The sequence below is a fragment of the Symphalangus syndactylus genome, chromosome 6 (assembly GCF_028878055.3).
Source record: "Symphalangus syndactylus isolate Jambi chromosome 6, NHGRI_mSymSyn1-v2.1_pri, whole genome shotgun sequence".
NCBI classification, from domain to species: domain Eukaryota; kingdom Metazoa; phylum Chordata; class Mammalia; order Primates; family Hylobatidae; genus Symphalangus; species Symphalangus syndactylus.
In genome coordinates this window covers 93,491,536-93,508,913 of record NC_072428.2, presented here as the reverse complement: position 1 = coordinate 93,508,913, position 17,378 = coordinate 93,491,536, and the positions used below count along the sequence as shown (strand labels likewise).

Sequence of the window (17,378 nt, the reverse complement as noted above, 5' to 3'; positions counted from 1 at the left end):
TGGAAGTTATGATGTCAAATATTTGTACCAGTTTTTTGTTTCATCATTGATAATAGCAATTATGAAGCCACACTTTCAATTTAGCCATTTTTCTCTTATTCACCTTTTTCTGCTAATTACTCTGTAATTACACTAAGAAAAGTCAATAGATAATTCCAATAATGACTTCACTCCTGAGAATTTTGTTAGCTGCTAACGCTTGTCTCATCATAAGCACTCATGTGTTCACTGAGTAAATATTTATTGAGTGTTTGCTGTGGTCCAGGCACTGTGCTAAGTGTTGAGGATAAAATGGTGATTGAAACATTTTCCCTTCTTGATTTTAACATCTACAAAATAAAAAGTATGTTAATATCATTGATTTTTTTTTTTTTTTACTTTCAAGAGGAGGAAAAAAATAAGAAAAAAACATTAAAACTAGAGGTTTCAGCAATGGCAAACTTTCTCAATACTTTTGACCCCTCCAATGCTGAGCCTAAATACTCCTACAATGAATGAATTAATATTTTAAAGAACGAATACACCCACTGGAGAACAGCACCTTTTAAGACACTTAAATGTGAAAGAAATAACTGATTTCAGAGGATTCTTCCTACCATGGCTCACTTTAGTCATTTTGTGTATGCAGTCCTCCATCAAATATCTATTAAGGGATACCATGTGCCAAGCATGGGCAAGGGCACTAGAGATGGAATAGTGAACAAAAGGAGACACAATCTCTGCACTAAGGAAAGTCACAGTTAGTGGAGGAGGAAGGTATTTACTAATAATCACATAAATAAACGGATAACTGGGTAAATACCTCATTAAGCACTAAATATTCTTTTGATAAGCATCTATTAAACATCTACCATACTAATGTACATTATTTGGGAAACTACCACGAATGAAACATGGTTCTCTTTCTCAATGTGTAGTCTAGACAGAAACTCAGAAATACCAACTAATACATACAATACTAAGAAGAAGGTGCTGCCACAGACATGTATTTTGGGTCTAATGGGCACATATAAGCATCCAGGCTGGGCAACATAGTGAGACCCTGTCTCTACCAAAAGAAAACTTAAAATTAGCTGAGTGTGGTGGCATGCACTGTGGTCCCAGGTACTCAGGAGGCTGAGGTGGGAGGATCTGGCCTCAACCGAGCCCAGGTCGAGGCTGCAGTAAGCTGTGACCACACCACTGCACTCCAGCCTGGGCAACAGAGCAAGATCCTGTCTCAAAGAAAAGTAAAAAATAAAAAATTTCCAAGTGATATCATACTTAGTGATGAAAAACTGGATGCTTTCTCCCTAAATTCAAGAACAAAACAAGATTTCCTTTTACCACTTCTACTCAACCTTGTCCTAAAGATTCTAGCCAGGGCAATGAGGTTAGAAAAAGAAAAGGCATCCAGATTCAAAAAGTGTAACATCAAACTGTCTTTATTGGGAAACAACATGATTATGTGCATAGAAAAGCCCACAGAATCTATGAAAAGCTACTAGAACTAATAATTGGGTTTTGTAAGATTACAGGATACAGAATCAATATACAAAGATCAATTGTTCTTCATTGTTGAGGGGAATGTAAATTAGTATAGCCATTATGAAAAATGTATAAACGTTCCTCAAAAAACTAAAAATAGAACTATCATACGACCAAGAATACCACTTCTGGGTATATATCAAAAGGAACTAAAATCAGTATGTCAAACGGATATCTGCACTCCCATGTTCACTGTAGCACTATGCACACAGTAGCCAAGACATGGAATCAACCCAAGTGTCCATCAGTGGATAAATGGATAAAGAAAATGTGAGCCTGGGTGCGGTGGCTCATGCCTGTAATCCCAGTACTTTGGGAGGCCTAGGCGGACAGATCGCTTGAGGCCAGGAGTTCGAGACCAGCCTGACAAACATAGCAAAACCTCGTCTCTACTAAAACTACAAAAATTAGCTGGGCATGGTGGTGTGTGCCTGTGATCGAAGCTACTTATGAGGCTGAGACACAAGAATCACTTAATTCAAGGAGGTGGAGGTTGCGGTGAACCAAGATGGCATCACTACACTCCAGCCTGAGTGACAGAGCTAGCCTCTGTCCCCCCAAAAAAGAAAATGCAGTATATATACACAACTGAATACTATTTAGCCTTAAAAACAAAGGGAATCCTGCCATTTGTGACAGCTTTTGGATGAATCTGGAGAACATTATGCTAAATGAAATAAGCCAGGCATAGAAAGACAAATATTGCATGATCTCACTTACATGTGAAATCTAATAAAGTTGAACTCCTACAAGTCGAAAGCAGAGCAATGGTTACCAGAGGCTGGGGCTGGGGATGGGGGTGGGGAGGAAGGGAATGGAGAGTTGTTGATCAAAGGATACAAAATTTCAAACAGACAAGAAGAGTAAGTTTTGAGATCTGTTGCACAGCAAAGTGACTATAGTCAATAATAATTTATTGTCTATTTCAAAACAACAGTAAATTCGCAATGTCTTACTAAGAAAAATGATAGGTAAGTGAGGTGAAGGATATGTTAATTAGTTTAATCCTGCCACATTGTACACATATATCAAAACATTGTATCCCATAAATGTGTACAATTATGATTTGTCAATCAAAAACAATAAAAAAAGTTTTAAAAGATCAATTGCAACTTTGTGCAATGGCAGTATCATAGCCAGTGGGATTTATCCAAAGCACAATTATTGCTAGTTGAAAAGATCATTGTATTTCTATATACTAGCAATGAACAAATGTTTTTTAAAACTCTTCTTAAACATTAATTTATATTAAGTGTGAGCCAAGGTAATAGGACAAGTGATTAATAATTAAAATGACAAACCAGGCATGGTGGCTCACATCTATATCCCAGCACTTTTTAGGAGGCTGAGGCAGGAGGATAGCTTGAGCCCAAGAATTTGAGACCAACCTGGGCAACATAGCAAAACCTTGTCTTTACTAAAACTACAAAAAATTAGCCAGGCATGGTGGCAGCATGCACCTGTAGTCCCAGCTACTCAGGAGGTTTAGGTGGGAGAATCACCTGAGCCTGGGAAGCAAGGCTGCAGTGAGCCGAGATTGTGCCACTGCATTCCAGCCTGGGTGATGAGAGTGAGACCCTCCCTTAAAAAAAAAAAAAAAGTTTTAAAAATCCATGATAGTGGTTACCTCAGTTAAGGGAATAAGATCAGAGAGGTGTATGCAGAAGATCTCAGCTCTATTAAAATGTTTTATTCCTTTTTTAAAAAGTTAGAATAAAATAATGTTAAGGTTTAAATGAATTGTGTGCATACAAAATTGTTTATTGTATTATTCTGTATTCCCACGTGAAGATCTAAATATAGCAAAAAATAAGGAGAATGTATCAAGCCGACTCAGTGGGAAGATACATTCTAAAAATAAAAGTATGTGCAAAAATGCAGTCAGGAACTAGCTTGGCTCCTCGGGAGACACGGAGCATTGGATTTGTGGGGCTTACAAGAAGCAGCCTGAAAAGATGGGGAGGGGCTGGTGTTGCAGGAGTGAGAGATGGGGAGTAATTTCTCATACCAATAAAATTCAGCTTTAATCAGGAGGCATTCACTGGAAGTTACTGGAGGGTTTTAAGCAGACGACTTTTGATCAGATCACTCTGGCCAAGGTGTGGAGAATGGCTGGAGTGAGTGAAGAAGAGAAGGTGGGAGACTAGAATTGATAGGTAGTCCTGAGATAACAGCTAAGGAATATTTTTAAATTGACAAGAATTTTGCTAAGGATTCATACTTCTCCACAGTAACTACAACCTGCTCACCTACAAAATATAATAATAAAGACAAAAAGTAACTATGCATATATGTATTGTTCAGAAAAAAAATCAGCTGTTATTAAAAGAATTCCATTTCAGAGGTGAGAGGGTTTGTCATGATTACTGTTTCTTCCATGTAGTCCTTTGGGTGTTTATTATAAATAAACGGTTACAGTTGTTTTGTTTTGTTTTTAATAATCCAACATGGCTGTAAACTGATGCTGCCTTTATAGACATGGGAGACCATGCAATGACAATGGGAGTGTCTGCCACCCTCCAGTGGCCCTATTACCATATTCCAGTGCCTGGATCCCCTGTCCCAGAATTCATGCCAGTGCAGCCAAGAAGGAGAAGATAATGTCTGGAAAATATAACTTTTCATGGAGAGAGTACTGGTAGAATAATATATGGAGATATGTAAGTGAATAATAAAAAGGCACAGAAATGTGTGTAAGAAATATTGCCTCATAAACCTAGAAACAGTAAACTAACTTATATCAAAGTTATTACAATACCCCCTTAATGTTACTAACCATAGAAAGCAGACACAATGAGACAAGTCAGACATTTTTTAACACCTCTACAATCACCTTTACAGAAACTAAACAGCTCCCTTAAAGGCTAAAGAAGAAACTCAATCACTATTAATTCTAACACAATTTCTTTCATATTGATACTTTAAGCAATTTCAAGTTGGTTCTTTGCTCTGCCTCTAAATTTCCTAACTGTAACAAAATACTTTCCAGCACCTTCTTTGTGTGGAGCTTGATAAAACAACAGAGAAGGAAAGCTGTCTTTTGGCCTCTCTACCTAAGACACACCCTGATATGGTTTGGCTGCGGCCCCACCCAAATCTCATCTTGAATTGTACTCCCACAATTCCCACGTGTTGTGGGAGGACCTGGGAGGCAATTGAATCATGGGGGGCGGGTCTTTCCCATGCTATTCTTGTGACAGTGAATATGTCTCTTGAGATAAGATGTAAAAGGGGATTTTCCCTGCACAAGCTCTCTTCTCTTGTCTGCCACCATGTGAGATGTGCCTTTGGCCTTCCACTGTGATTGTGAGGCCTCCCCAGCCACAAGGAACTGTTAAGTCCAATAAATCACTTTCTTTTGTAAATTGCCCAGTCTCTGATATGTCTTTATCAGCAGCATAAAAATGGACTAATACACACCTTCATTCAACCAGAACTCTGTTCAAATTCCCACACCACGAAAACCAGCTTTCATCCCCAGTCCTACAGATTATCCAACTCTCATAATGGAGACAGAAAAGGTAGGCATTTACTTGCAGTGGTAGGCATTTACATATCTCACAAAAAATTGTTAATATAATTAATGATTACATGAATAATAATATAACTGTAACTTTTCCATGAGGGATTTAAGTTCCAGGGCCCACCTTCCTGTAAGACTTTGACCTACAGGTTAGTCCACTAGATCTGTTTCAAACTCAGTGCACACAAATGCTCAGCATTTGATAGTTTAAATACCCCCGATGGCACATCTGCCCTGCCCTGCTCATGCTGGCCTGGTAGGCGAGCTTCTAAAACCAAGAAAATAGACCTGATTCTCAGCTGAAAGAGACATTGAGGAGTTGCCTAAGCCAGAGATAATGTGTTAGTTACACCTATTCCTTGGGTGACACTCTCACCCCAAGTCATTATTACCTCCCATGCTGCTTGGGATTGGGGCAGATCCAGGTTTTGGTGGGCTATTAACTTACACAATTTGGTAGAACCACTGTAAGGAAAAAAAAAAAAAAACCTCAATATGAGAAATACAAAATTAGGTACAAAAGTGCATATTTAAAATGAGAAAAGAAATCGCAACATGTTACAAATTTATAAATATTGAAAAATTGACAAATTTCATAAATACTATCTGGAACTGCCAGACTTCATCAAGAAAAGATGGACCAGTAACCAAAGATGTCTGGTAGGCCGAGGTTGGCGAATCACTTGAGGTCAGGAGTTTGAGAGCAGCCTGGCCAATATGGTGAAACCCCATCTGCACTGAAAAAAAAATTACCCCAGCATGGTGGCAGGCGCCTGTAGTCCCAGCTACTCGGAAGGCTGAGGCATGAGAACCGCTTGAACCCAGGAAGCGGAGGTTGCAGTGAGCCAAGATTGCACCACTGCACTCCAGCTTGGGTGACAGAGTGAGACCCTGTCTCAAAAAGAAAAAAGAAAAAGAAACCAAAGAACCAAAAATATCATTCAATATACATATAAAATAGGTAACTTTATATACCCGATGAACTCCCTATTATTTATTTGAAGAACTAATAACTAGAAGTTTCTGAATTTGAAAGGATCTACAGATCTAAAAAAAGCTCAGCAAACTTCAAGCAGGATAAACACAAACCTTTTTAAAATTTGGCCTCCCTGGAGGCGGCACCACTTTCTAATTCTAATAACATCTAGTGATGGCCTTGCCCTTTCCTTCTTCTGGTATTCCACCTACTGTTCTGTTTGTATTTTCTCAGTCTACTTGATAATAGTTACTACAGTAGCCAGCATTTGGTCCCCTGCTGCATCCATTCTGGTCCTTTCCGATCCATTTTGCAAGCAGTGATATGGTGGATCTTTTCAAAATGCAAATACAATCATGTCATCTCCTGTTCAACCTCTTCAAAGAGTTCACATTGACCCAGCACAGTGGGTCATGCCTGAAATCTCAGCACTTTGGGAGGCTGGGGTAGGCAAATCACCTGAGGTCAGGAGTTTGAGACCAGCCTGGCCAATATGGTGAAACCCCGTGTCTACTAAAAATACAAAAATTAGCCAGGCATGGTGGCAGGTGCCTGTAATCCCAGGTACTCAGGAGGCTGAGGCAGGAGAATCACTTGAACCTGGAAGGCAGAGTTTGCAGTGAGCAGAGAACTGACCCTGCCTTCCTCTCCAGCTTTATCTTATGCCACTCTACGCTTTGTGCTCCACCCACTTGGGCCTTCTTCAGGCTTGTTTCTGTCTTTCCAATGTGCCATGCCACTTGAACTTACAGGGCGTTTGCAGGTGCTAGCTCCTCACTCTACCTCCACCCCTTTATCTAATTGATTCCTAATGTTTGACACCCCACCCCTTCCTGATTTGGATTCAGTTTTTTCATTTAAATGTGCTCATACTTCTGGATTTTTTTTGCCTTTAGAGCATTTATCCAAGTTGGTAGTTAGTCTTATCAGTGTGATTATCTAACCAAACTCTGGCCTCTCCTCCACTTAGTGTGTAAATTCCATGTGAGCAACTTACTAGTGCAGTCTCAATGCCTGCCACATGTTGTTTGAAAAATTAACAGTTATTAAAATAATAAATGAATCCATAAGTATTTACAAAAAGTTTATATTATGCTATTTATTAGCTTTATATTCTTCGGCAAGTCAGTTAATATTAGCCTGTCTGTAATATGAGAGGAATGATAGCCACTCATGAAACTATCATAAGAATTAAGTAAAAATATATGTGTGTCTCTTAAAAAATAAGCAGTTCTTTCTCTAAGCAAAAACAATGCTTTCAAGACAAAATACAAATGAGAAATTGAGAGAGTATATTTGTAACACATATCACAGATAAAGAGCAAATATTCCTAATATACAAAGATCTTTTAAATTGAAGGTAAAAATAGACCAAAAATTATGTAGAAAAATGAGCAAAAGATATGAATAGATAATTCAGGAAAATCATACAAAAAATGGCCCTTTGACATACAAAAGGTGTGCAACATCACTCTTTATAATAGAAGTGTAAAGTAAGCCCCACTGAGATACAACTTCTAACCCATCAAATTGGCAAAATTCAAAAGCTTGACAATATAAGCTTGGAAAGGCTGTGAAACATAGGCCTTCTCGTACCTTGCTGGTAGGCATGCAAAATGACATAAGCCCTGAGGAGAGGATATGGCAATAGCTAAGAAAACTACGTATGCATTTACCTTTTGACCCACCAAACACTTGATCCCACTTCTAGGAATTTGTCCTAAAGCTACACCTCCAAAAATATGAAAATGTACATGCACAAAGTTATTAACTGCAGCATTATTTGTAACCACAAAATATTGTAAGCTACGTAACTATCCAAACATAGGAGAGTATTTCAACACACTGTGCTACATATATGCAATGTACTACTGTGTAGCTGTTTAAAAAAAAAAAGGAGGAAGATCTCTGTGACATAATGTTGAGTGATTTCCATAGATACTGTTAAGTGCAAAGAGCCACGTGTAGAAGAATATATGAAGAATGCCACTTTTGTGTAAGAAAGAAGGGGAGGCTGGGCGCAGTGGCTCATGCCTATAATCCTAGGAGGCTGAGGAGGGAGGATCGCTTGAGCCCAGGAATTAAAGGCTGCAGTGAGCCATAGTTGTGCCACTGCACTCCAATCTAGGTGACAGAGAGAGACTTATGTCTCAAAAAAAGAAAAGGAAGGAGGTGGCTGACAAGATGGCCAAATAGGAACAGCTCCAGTCTGTGGCTCTCAGCAATATCAGTGCAAAAGGTGGGTGATTTCTGCATTTCCAACTGAGGTACCCGGCTCATCTCATTGGACTGGTTAGACAGTGGGTGTAGCCCATGGAGGGTGAGCCGAAGCAGGGTGGGGCATTGCCTTACCCTGGAAGGACAAGGGGTCAGGGAACTCCTGCCCCTAGCCAAGGGAAGCCGTGATGGACTGTGCTGTGAGGAATGGTGCACTCTGGCCCAGATACTACACTTTTCCCACAGTCTTCTTAACCCACAGACTAAGAGATTCCCTCAGGTGCCAACACCACCAGGGCCTTGGGTTTCAAGCACAAAACTGGGTGGCCATTTGAGCAGACACCAAGCTAGCTGCAGGAGTTTTTTTTCATACCTCAGTGGCACCAAGAACACCAGTGAGAGAGAATCGTTCACTCCCCTGGAAAGGGGGCTGAAGCCAGGGAGACAAGTGGTCTAGCTCAGCGGATCCCACCCCAGCGGAGCCCAGCAAGCTAAGCTCTACTGGCTTGAAATTCTCCCTACCAGCACAACAGTCTGAGGTCAAACTAGGACCCTTGAGCTTGGTGGGGGGAGAAGCATCCACCATTACTGAGGCTTCAGTAGATGGTTTTCCCCTCACAGTGTAAACAAAGCCAATGCGAACTTTGAATTGGGCAGAGCCCCACTGCAGCTCAGCAAAGCCGCTGTAGCCAGAATGCCTCTCTAGATCCCTCCTCTCTGGACAGGGGATCTCTGAAAAAAAAGGCAGCAGCCCCAGTCAGGAGCTTATAGATAAAACCCCATCTCCCTGGGACAGAGGACCTGGGGGAAGGCACAGCTGTGGGCACACCTTCAGAGGACTTCAACATCCGTGCTTGCCAGCTCTGAAGAGAGCAGTGAATCTCCCAGCACAGCACTCAAGCTCTGCTAAAGGACAGACTGCCTCCTCAAGTGGATCCCTGATCCCTGTGCCTCCTGACTGGGAGACACTTCCCAGCAGGGGTTAACAGACACCTCATACAGGAGAGCTCTGGCTGGCATCTGGCTGGTGCCCCTTTGGGACGAAGCTTCCAGAGGAAGGAACATGCAGCAATCTTTGCTGTTCTGAAGCCTCTGCTGGTGACACCTAGGCAAACATGGTCTGGAGTGCACCTCCAGCAAACTCCAACAGACCTGCAGCTGAAGAGCCTGTTAGAAGGAAAACTAACAAACAGAAAGGAATAGCATCAGCATCAACAAAAAAGACATCCACTCACAGACCCCATCTGAAGGTCACCAACATCAAAGACCAAAGGTAGATAAATCCACGGAGATGAGGAAAAAACAGCCCAAAAAGGCTGAAAATTCCAAAAGCCAGAACACCTCTTCTCTTCCGAAGGATCACAGCTCCTCACCATGAGGGGAACAAAACTGGACGGAAAATGAGTTTGACGAATTAACAGAAGTATGCTTCAGAAGGTGGGTAACAACAAACTCCTCCCAAGCTAAAGAAACATGTTATAATCTATTGCAAGGAAGCTAAGAACCTTGAAAAAGTTTAGAGGGATTGCTAACTAGAAAAACCAGTTTAGAGAAGAACATAAATGACCTGATGGAGCTGGAAAACGCAGAACTATAACTTTGTGAAGCATACACAAGTATCAATAGCCAAAACGATCAAGCGGAAGAAAGGATGCCACAGATTGAAGATCAACTTAATGAAATAAAGCATGAAGACAAGATTAGAGAAAAAAGAATGAAAAGGAATGAACGAAGCCTCCAAAAAAATATGGGACTATGTGAAAAGACCAAACCTACGTTTGATTAGTGTACCTGAAAGTGAGGGGGAAAAAAGAACCAAGCTGGAAAACACTCTTCAGGATATTATCCAGGAGAACTTCCCCACCGTAGCAAGACAGGTCAACATTCAAATTCAGGAAATACGGAGCACACCACAAAGACACTCCTCAAGAAGAGCAACCCCAAGACATATAATCATCAGATTCAGCAAGGTTGAAATGAAGGGAAAAATGTTAAGGGCAACCAGAGAGAGGTAGGGTTACCCACAAAGGGAAGCCCATCAGACTAACAGTGGATCTGTCTTCAGAATCCCTACAAGCCAGAAGAGGGTGGGGCCCAATCTTCAACATTCTTAAAGAATTTTCAACCCAGAATTTCATATCCACCAAAATAAGCTTCATAAGTGAAGGAGAAATAAAATCCTTTACAGACAAGCAAATGTTGAGGGAGTTTACCACTACCAGGCCTGCCTTACAAGAGCTCCTGAACACAGCACTAAACAAGGAAAGGAAAAACCAGTACCAGCAACTACAAAAACATATCAAATTGTAAAGACCGTCGACACTATAAAGAAACTACATAAACTAATGGACAAAACAACTAGCTAGCATCATAATGACAGGAGCAAATTCACACATAACAATATTAACCTTAAATGTAAATGGGCTAAATGCTCCAATTAAAAGACACAGACTGGCAAATTGGATAAAGAGTCAAGACCCATTGGTGTGCTGTATTCAGAAGACCCATCTCACCAGCAAAGACACACATAGGCTCAAAATAAAGGGATGGAGGAATATTTACCAAGGAAATGGAAAGCAAAAAAAAAAGCAGGGGTTGCAATCACAGTCTCTGATAAAACAGACTTTAAATCAACAAACATCAAAAGAGACAAAGAAGGCCATTACATAATGGTAAAGGGATCAATGCAACAAGAAGAGCTAGCTATCCTAAATATATATGCACCCAATACAGAAGCACCAAGATTCATAAAGCAAGTTCTTAGAGACCTACAAAGAGACTTAGACTCTCCACAATGATAGTGGGAGACTTTAACACCCCACTGTCAATATTAGACATATAAATGAGACAGAAAATTAAAAAGGATAACCAGGACTTGAACTCAGCTCTGGACCAAGCAGACCTAATAGACATCTACAGAACTCTCTACCCCAAATCAACAGAATATACATTCTTCTCAGCACCACATCACACATATTCTAAAACTGACCACCTAATTGGAAGTAAAACACTCCTCAGCAAATGCAAAAGAAAGGAAATCATAACAGTCTGTCAGACCACAGTGCCATCAAATTAGAACTCAGCATTAAGAAACTCACTCAAAACCACACAACTACATGGAAACTGAAAAACCTGCTCCTGAATGACTACTAGGTACATAACGAAATGAAGGCAGAATAAAGATGTTCTTTGAAACCAACGAGAACAAAGACACAACATACCAGAATGTCTGGGACACATTCAAAGCAGTGTGTAGAGGGAAATTTATAGCGCTAAATGCCCACAAGAGAAAGCAGGCAAGGTGCAAAATTGGCACCCTAACATCACAATTAAAAGAACTAGAGAAGCAAGAGCAAACAAATTGAAAAGCTAGCAGAAGACAAGAAATAACTAAGATCAGAGCAGAACTGAAGGAGATAGAGACATGAAAAACCCTTCAAAAAAATTAATGAATCCAAGAATTGGTTTTTTGAAAAGATCAACAAAATAGGTAGACTGCTAGCCAGATTAATAAAGAAGAAAACAGAGAAGAATCAAATAGACACAATAAGAAATGATAAAGGGGATATCACCACTGATTCCCAAAGAAATACAAACTACCATCAGAGAATACTATCAACACCTCTATGCAAATAAACTAGAAAATCTAAAAGAAATGGTTAAATTCCTGGACACATACATCCTCCCAAGACTAAACCAGGAAGAAGTCGAATCCCTGAACAGACCAATAACAAGTTCTGAAATTGAGGCAGTAATTAATAGCCTACCAACCAAAAAAAGTCCAGGACCAGACGGATTCACAGCCGTATTCTACCAGAGGTACAAAGAGGAGCTGGTACTATTCCTACTGAAACTATTCCAAACAACAGAAAAAGAGGGAATCCTCCCTAACTCATTTTATGAGGCCAGCATCATCCTGATACCAAAACCTGGCAGAGACACAACAAAAAAAGAAAATTGCAGGCCAATATCCCTGATGAACATCGATGCGAAAATTCTCAATTAAATACTGGCAGACCAAATCCAGCAACATATCAAAAAGTTTACCAACCATGATCAAGTCAGCTTCATCCCTGGGATGCATGTTCAACATACACAAATCATACACAAAGTATGTATGTTCAACATACACAAATCAATAAATGTAATCCATCACATAAACAGAACAAATGACAAAAACAACATGATTATCTCAATAAATGCAGAAAAGGCCTGCAATAAAATTCAACAGCTCTTCATGCTAAAAACTCTCAATAAACTAGGTATTGATGGAATGTATCTCAAAATAATAACAGCTATTTATGACAAACCCACAGCCAACATCATACTGAATGGGCAAAATTTGGAAGCATTCTCTTTGAAAACCAGCACAAGACAAGGATGTCCTTTAACACCACTCCTATTCAGCACAGTATTGGAAGTTCTGGCCAGAGCAATCAGGCAAGAGAAAGAAAGAAAGGATATTCAATAAGAAAAAGAGGAAGGCAAATTGCCTCTGTTTGCAGATGACATGATTGTCTATTTAGAAAACCCCATCGTCTCAGCCCAAAATCTCCTGAAGCTGATAAGTAACTTCAGCAAAGTCTCAGGATTCAAAATCAATGTGCAAAAATCACAAGCATTCATATACACCAATAGTAGACAGCCAAATCATGAGCAAACTCCCATTCAAAATTGCTGCAAAGAGAATAAAATACCTAGGAATACAACTTACAAGGGATAGGAAGGACCTCTTCAAGGAGAACTACAAACCACTGCTCAACGAAATCAGAGAGGACACAAACAAATGGAAAAACATTCTATGCTCATGGATAGGAAGAATCAATATCGTGAAAATGGCCATACTGCCCAAAGTAATTTATAGATTCAACGCTATCCCCATCAAGCTACCATTTACTTTCTTCACAGAACTGGAAAAACTTTAAATTTCATATGGAACCAAAAAAGAGCACACATAGCCAAGACAATCCTAAGCCAAAAGAAACAAAGCTGGAGGCATCATGCTACCTGACTTCAAACTATACAAGGCTACAGTAACCAAAACAGCATGGTACTGGTACCAAAACAGATATATAGACCAATGGAACAGAACAGAGGCCTCAGAAATAACACCACACATCTACAATCATCTGATCTTTGACAACCCTGATAAAAAGATGCAATGGGGAAAGGATTCCCTATTAAATAAATGGTGTTGGGAAAACTGGCTAGACACATGCAGAAAACTGAAACTGGATCCTTTCATTACACCTTAAACAAAAATTGACTCAAGATGGATTAAAGACTTAAACATAAAACCTAAAACCATAAAAACCCTAGAAGAAAACCTAGGCAATATCATTCAAGACATTGGCATGGGCAAAGACTTCATGACTAAAACACCAAAAGCAATGGCAACAAAAGCCAAAATTGAGGGGACTTCAAGATGGCGGAATAGGAACAGCTGCAGTCTACAGCTCCCAGCAAGATCGACACAGACGACGGGTGATTTCTGCATTTTCAACTGAGGTACCTGGTTCGTCACATTGAGACTGGTTAGACAGTGGGTGCAGCCCACGGAGGAAGAGCAGAAGCAGCGCGGGGTATGACCTCACCCAGGAGGTACAAGGGGTTAGGGATTTCCCTTTCCTACCCAAGGGAAGCCGTGAGAGAGGGAAGAATGCTACACTCCTGCCTAAATACTGCACTTTTCCCACGGTATTTGCAACCAGGAGACCACAAGATTCTCTCTGGTGCCTGGCTCAGTGGGTCCCACACCCACAGAACCCAGCAAGCTAAGATGCACTGGTTTGAAATTCTTGCTGTTAGCGCAGCAGTCTAAGATCAAACTGGGACGCTGGAGCTTGGCGAGGAGAAGGATGTCTGCCACTGCTGAAGCTTGAGTAGGCGGTTTTATGCCCACAGTGTAAACAAAGCTGCCATGAAGCTCGAACTGGGTGAAGCCCACCACAGCTCAGCAAGGCCGACTGCCTCTCTAGATTCTACCTCTGTGGGCAGGGCATATCTGAACAAAAGGCAGCAGCCTCAGTCAGGAACTTACAGATAAAACCTTCATCTCCCTGAGACAGAGTACCTGGGGAAAGGGGCAGCTGCCAGGACAGCTTCAGCAGACTTAAACAACCCTGCCTGACAGATCTAAAGAGAGCAGTGGATCTCCCAGCACTGCGTTCGAGCACTGATAATGGACAGACTGCCTCCTCAAGTGGGTCCACCCCCATGTAGCATAACTGGGAGTCATCTCCCAGTAGGGGCCAACAGACACCTCATACAGGAGAACTCTGGCTGGCATCTGGCGGGTGCCCCTCTGGGACAAAGCTTCTGGAGGAAGGAACAGGCAGCAATATTTGCTGCTCTGTAGCCTCCGCTGGTGATACCCAGGCAAACTGGGTCTGGAGTGGACCTCCAGCAAACTCCAACAGACCTGCAGCTGAGAAGCCTGACTGTTTGAAGGAAAACTAACAAACAGAAAGGAATAGCATCAACATCAACAAAAAGGACATCCACACCAAAACCCCATCCATAGGTCACCAACATCAAAGACCAAAGATGGGGAGAAACCAGAGCATCAAGACTGAAAATTCTAAAAACCAGAATACTACTTCTTCTCCAAAGGATCACAACTCCTCACCAGCAAGGGAACAAAACTGGACAGAGAATGAGTTTGACAAGTTGACAGAAGTAGGTTTCAGAAGGTGGCTAATAACAAACTTCTCCAAGCTAAAGGAGCATGTTCTAACCCATCACAAGAAAGCTAAAAACCCTGAGAAAAGGTCAGAGGAATAGCTAACTAGAATAACCAGTGTGGAGAAGAAAATAAATGACCTGATGGAGCTGAAAAACACAGCACAAGAATGTCATGAAGCATACACAAGCTTCAGTAGCTGAATCAATCAAACGGAAGAAAGGATATCAGTGACTGAAGTTCAAATTAATGAAATAAAGCGAGAAGACAAGATTAGAGAAAAAAGAGTGAAAAGAAATGAACCAAGCCTCCAAGAAACATGGGACTAAGTGAAAAAAACAAATCTATGTTTGAATGGTGTACCTGAAAGTGACAGGGAGAATGAAACAAAGTCAGAAAACACTCTTCAGGATATTATCCAGGAGAACTTCCCCAACTTAGCAAGGCAGGCCAACATTCAAATTCAGGAAATATGGAGAACACCACAAATATTCCTCAAGAAGTATAACTCTAAGACACATAATCGTCAGATTCACCAAGGGTGAAATGAAGGAAAAAATGTTAAGGGCAACCAGAGAGAAAGGCTGGGTTACCCACAAAGGGAAGCCCATCAGACTAATAGCAGATCTCTTGGCAGAAACTGTACAAGCCAGAAGAGAGTGGGGGCCAATAATCAACATTCTTAAAAAATTTTCAACCCAGAATTTCATATCCAGCCAAACTAAGCTTCATAAGTGAAGAAGAAATAAAATCCTTTACAGACAAGCAAATGCTGAGGTATTTTGTCACCACAAGACCTGCCTTACAAGAGCTCCTGAACAAAGCATTAAACATGGAAAGGAACAACTGGTACCAGTCACTGCAAAAACATGCCAAATTGTAAAGGCCATTGACGCTATGAAGAAACTGCATAAACTAACAGGCAAAACAAACAGCTAGCATCATAATGAAAGGACCAAATTCACACATAACAATATTAACCTTAAATGTAAATAGGCTAAATGCCCCAATTATAAGACACAGGCAAATTGGATAGAGTCAAGAGCCATCAGTGTGCTGTATTCAGGAGACCCATCTCATGTGCAAAGACACAGATAGGCTCAAAATAAAGGGATGGAGAAAGATCTTCCAAGCAAATGGAAAGCAAAAAAAAAAGCAGGGGTTGCAATCCTAGTCTCTGATAAAAACAGACTTCAAACGAACAAAGATCAAAAGAGACAAAAAAGGCTATTACATAATGGTAAAGGGATCAATTCAACAAGAAGAGCTCACTATCCTAAATATATATGCACCCAACACAGGAGCAGTGGGATTCATAAAGCAAGTTCTTAGAGACCTAGAAAGAGACTTAGAGTCCCACACAATAATAATGGGAGACTTTAACACTCCACTATCAATATTAGACATATCAATGAGACAGAAAATTAACAAGGATAGCCAGGACTTGAACTCAACTCTGGACCAAGCAGACCTAATAGACATCTACAGAACTCTCCACCTCAAATCAACAGAATATACATTCTTCTCAGCACCACATCACACATACTCTAAAACTGACCATGTAATTGGAAGTAAAACACTCAACAAATGTGAAAAAACACAAATCATTACAAACTGTCTCTCAGAACACAGTGCACTCAAATTAGAACTCAGGATTAAGAAACTCACTCAAAACCACACAACTACATGGAAACTGAACAACCTGCTCCTGAATGACTACTGGCTAAATAACAAAGGCACAAATAAATAAGTTCTTTGAAACCAATGAGAACAAAGACACAACATACCAGAATCTCTGGGACATATTTAAAGCAGTGTGTAGAGGGAAATTTATAGTACTAAATGCCCACAAGAGAAAGGAGGAAAGATCTAAAATTGACCCGCTAACATCACAATTAAAAGAACTAGAGAAGCAAGAGCAAACAAACTGAAAAGCTAGCAGAAGACAAGAAATAAATAAGATCAGAGCAGAACTGAAGGAGACAGACATGAAAAACCCTTCAAAAAAAAAAAAAAAAAAGTCAATGAATCCAGGAGCTGGTTTTTTGAAAAGATCAACAAAATAAATATACTGCTAGCCAGAATAATAAAGAAAAGAGAGAAGAATCAAATAGACGCAATAAAAAGTGATAAAGGGGATATCACCATCGATCCCACAGAAATACAAACTACCATCACAGAATACTATAAACACCTCTATGCAAAAAAATTAGAAAATCTAGGAAAAATGGATAAATTCCTGAGAGCATACACCCTCCCAAGACTACCAGGAAGAAGCTGAATCTCTGAATGGACCAATAACAGTTTCTGAAATTGAGGCAGTAATTAATAGCCTACCAACCAAAAACAGTCCAGGACCAGATGGATTCACAGCCGAATTCTACCAGAGATACAAAGAGGAGCTGGTACCATTCCTTCTGAAACTATTCTAAACAATAGAAAATGGCCATACT

General features: G+C 40.4%; 1 pseudogene; it reads left to right on the top strand.

Moving 5' to 3' along the window:
- The first annotated feature begins 2,637 nt into the window (after positions 1-2,637).
- On the top strand, positions 2,638-2,765 carry LOC129485636 (uncharacterized; annotated as a pseudogene).
- Positions 2,766-17,378: the final 14,613 nt, after the last annotated feature.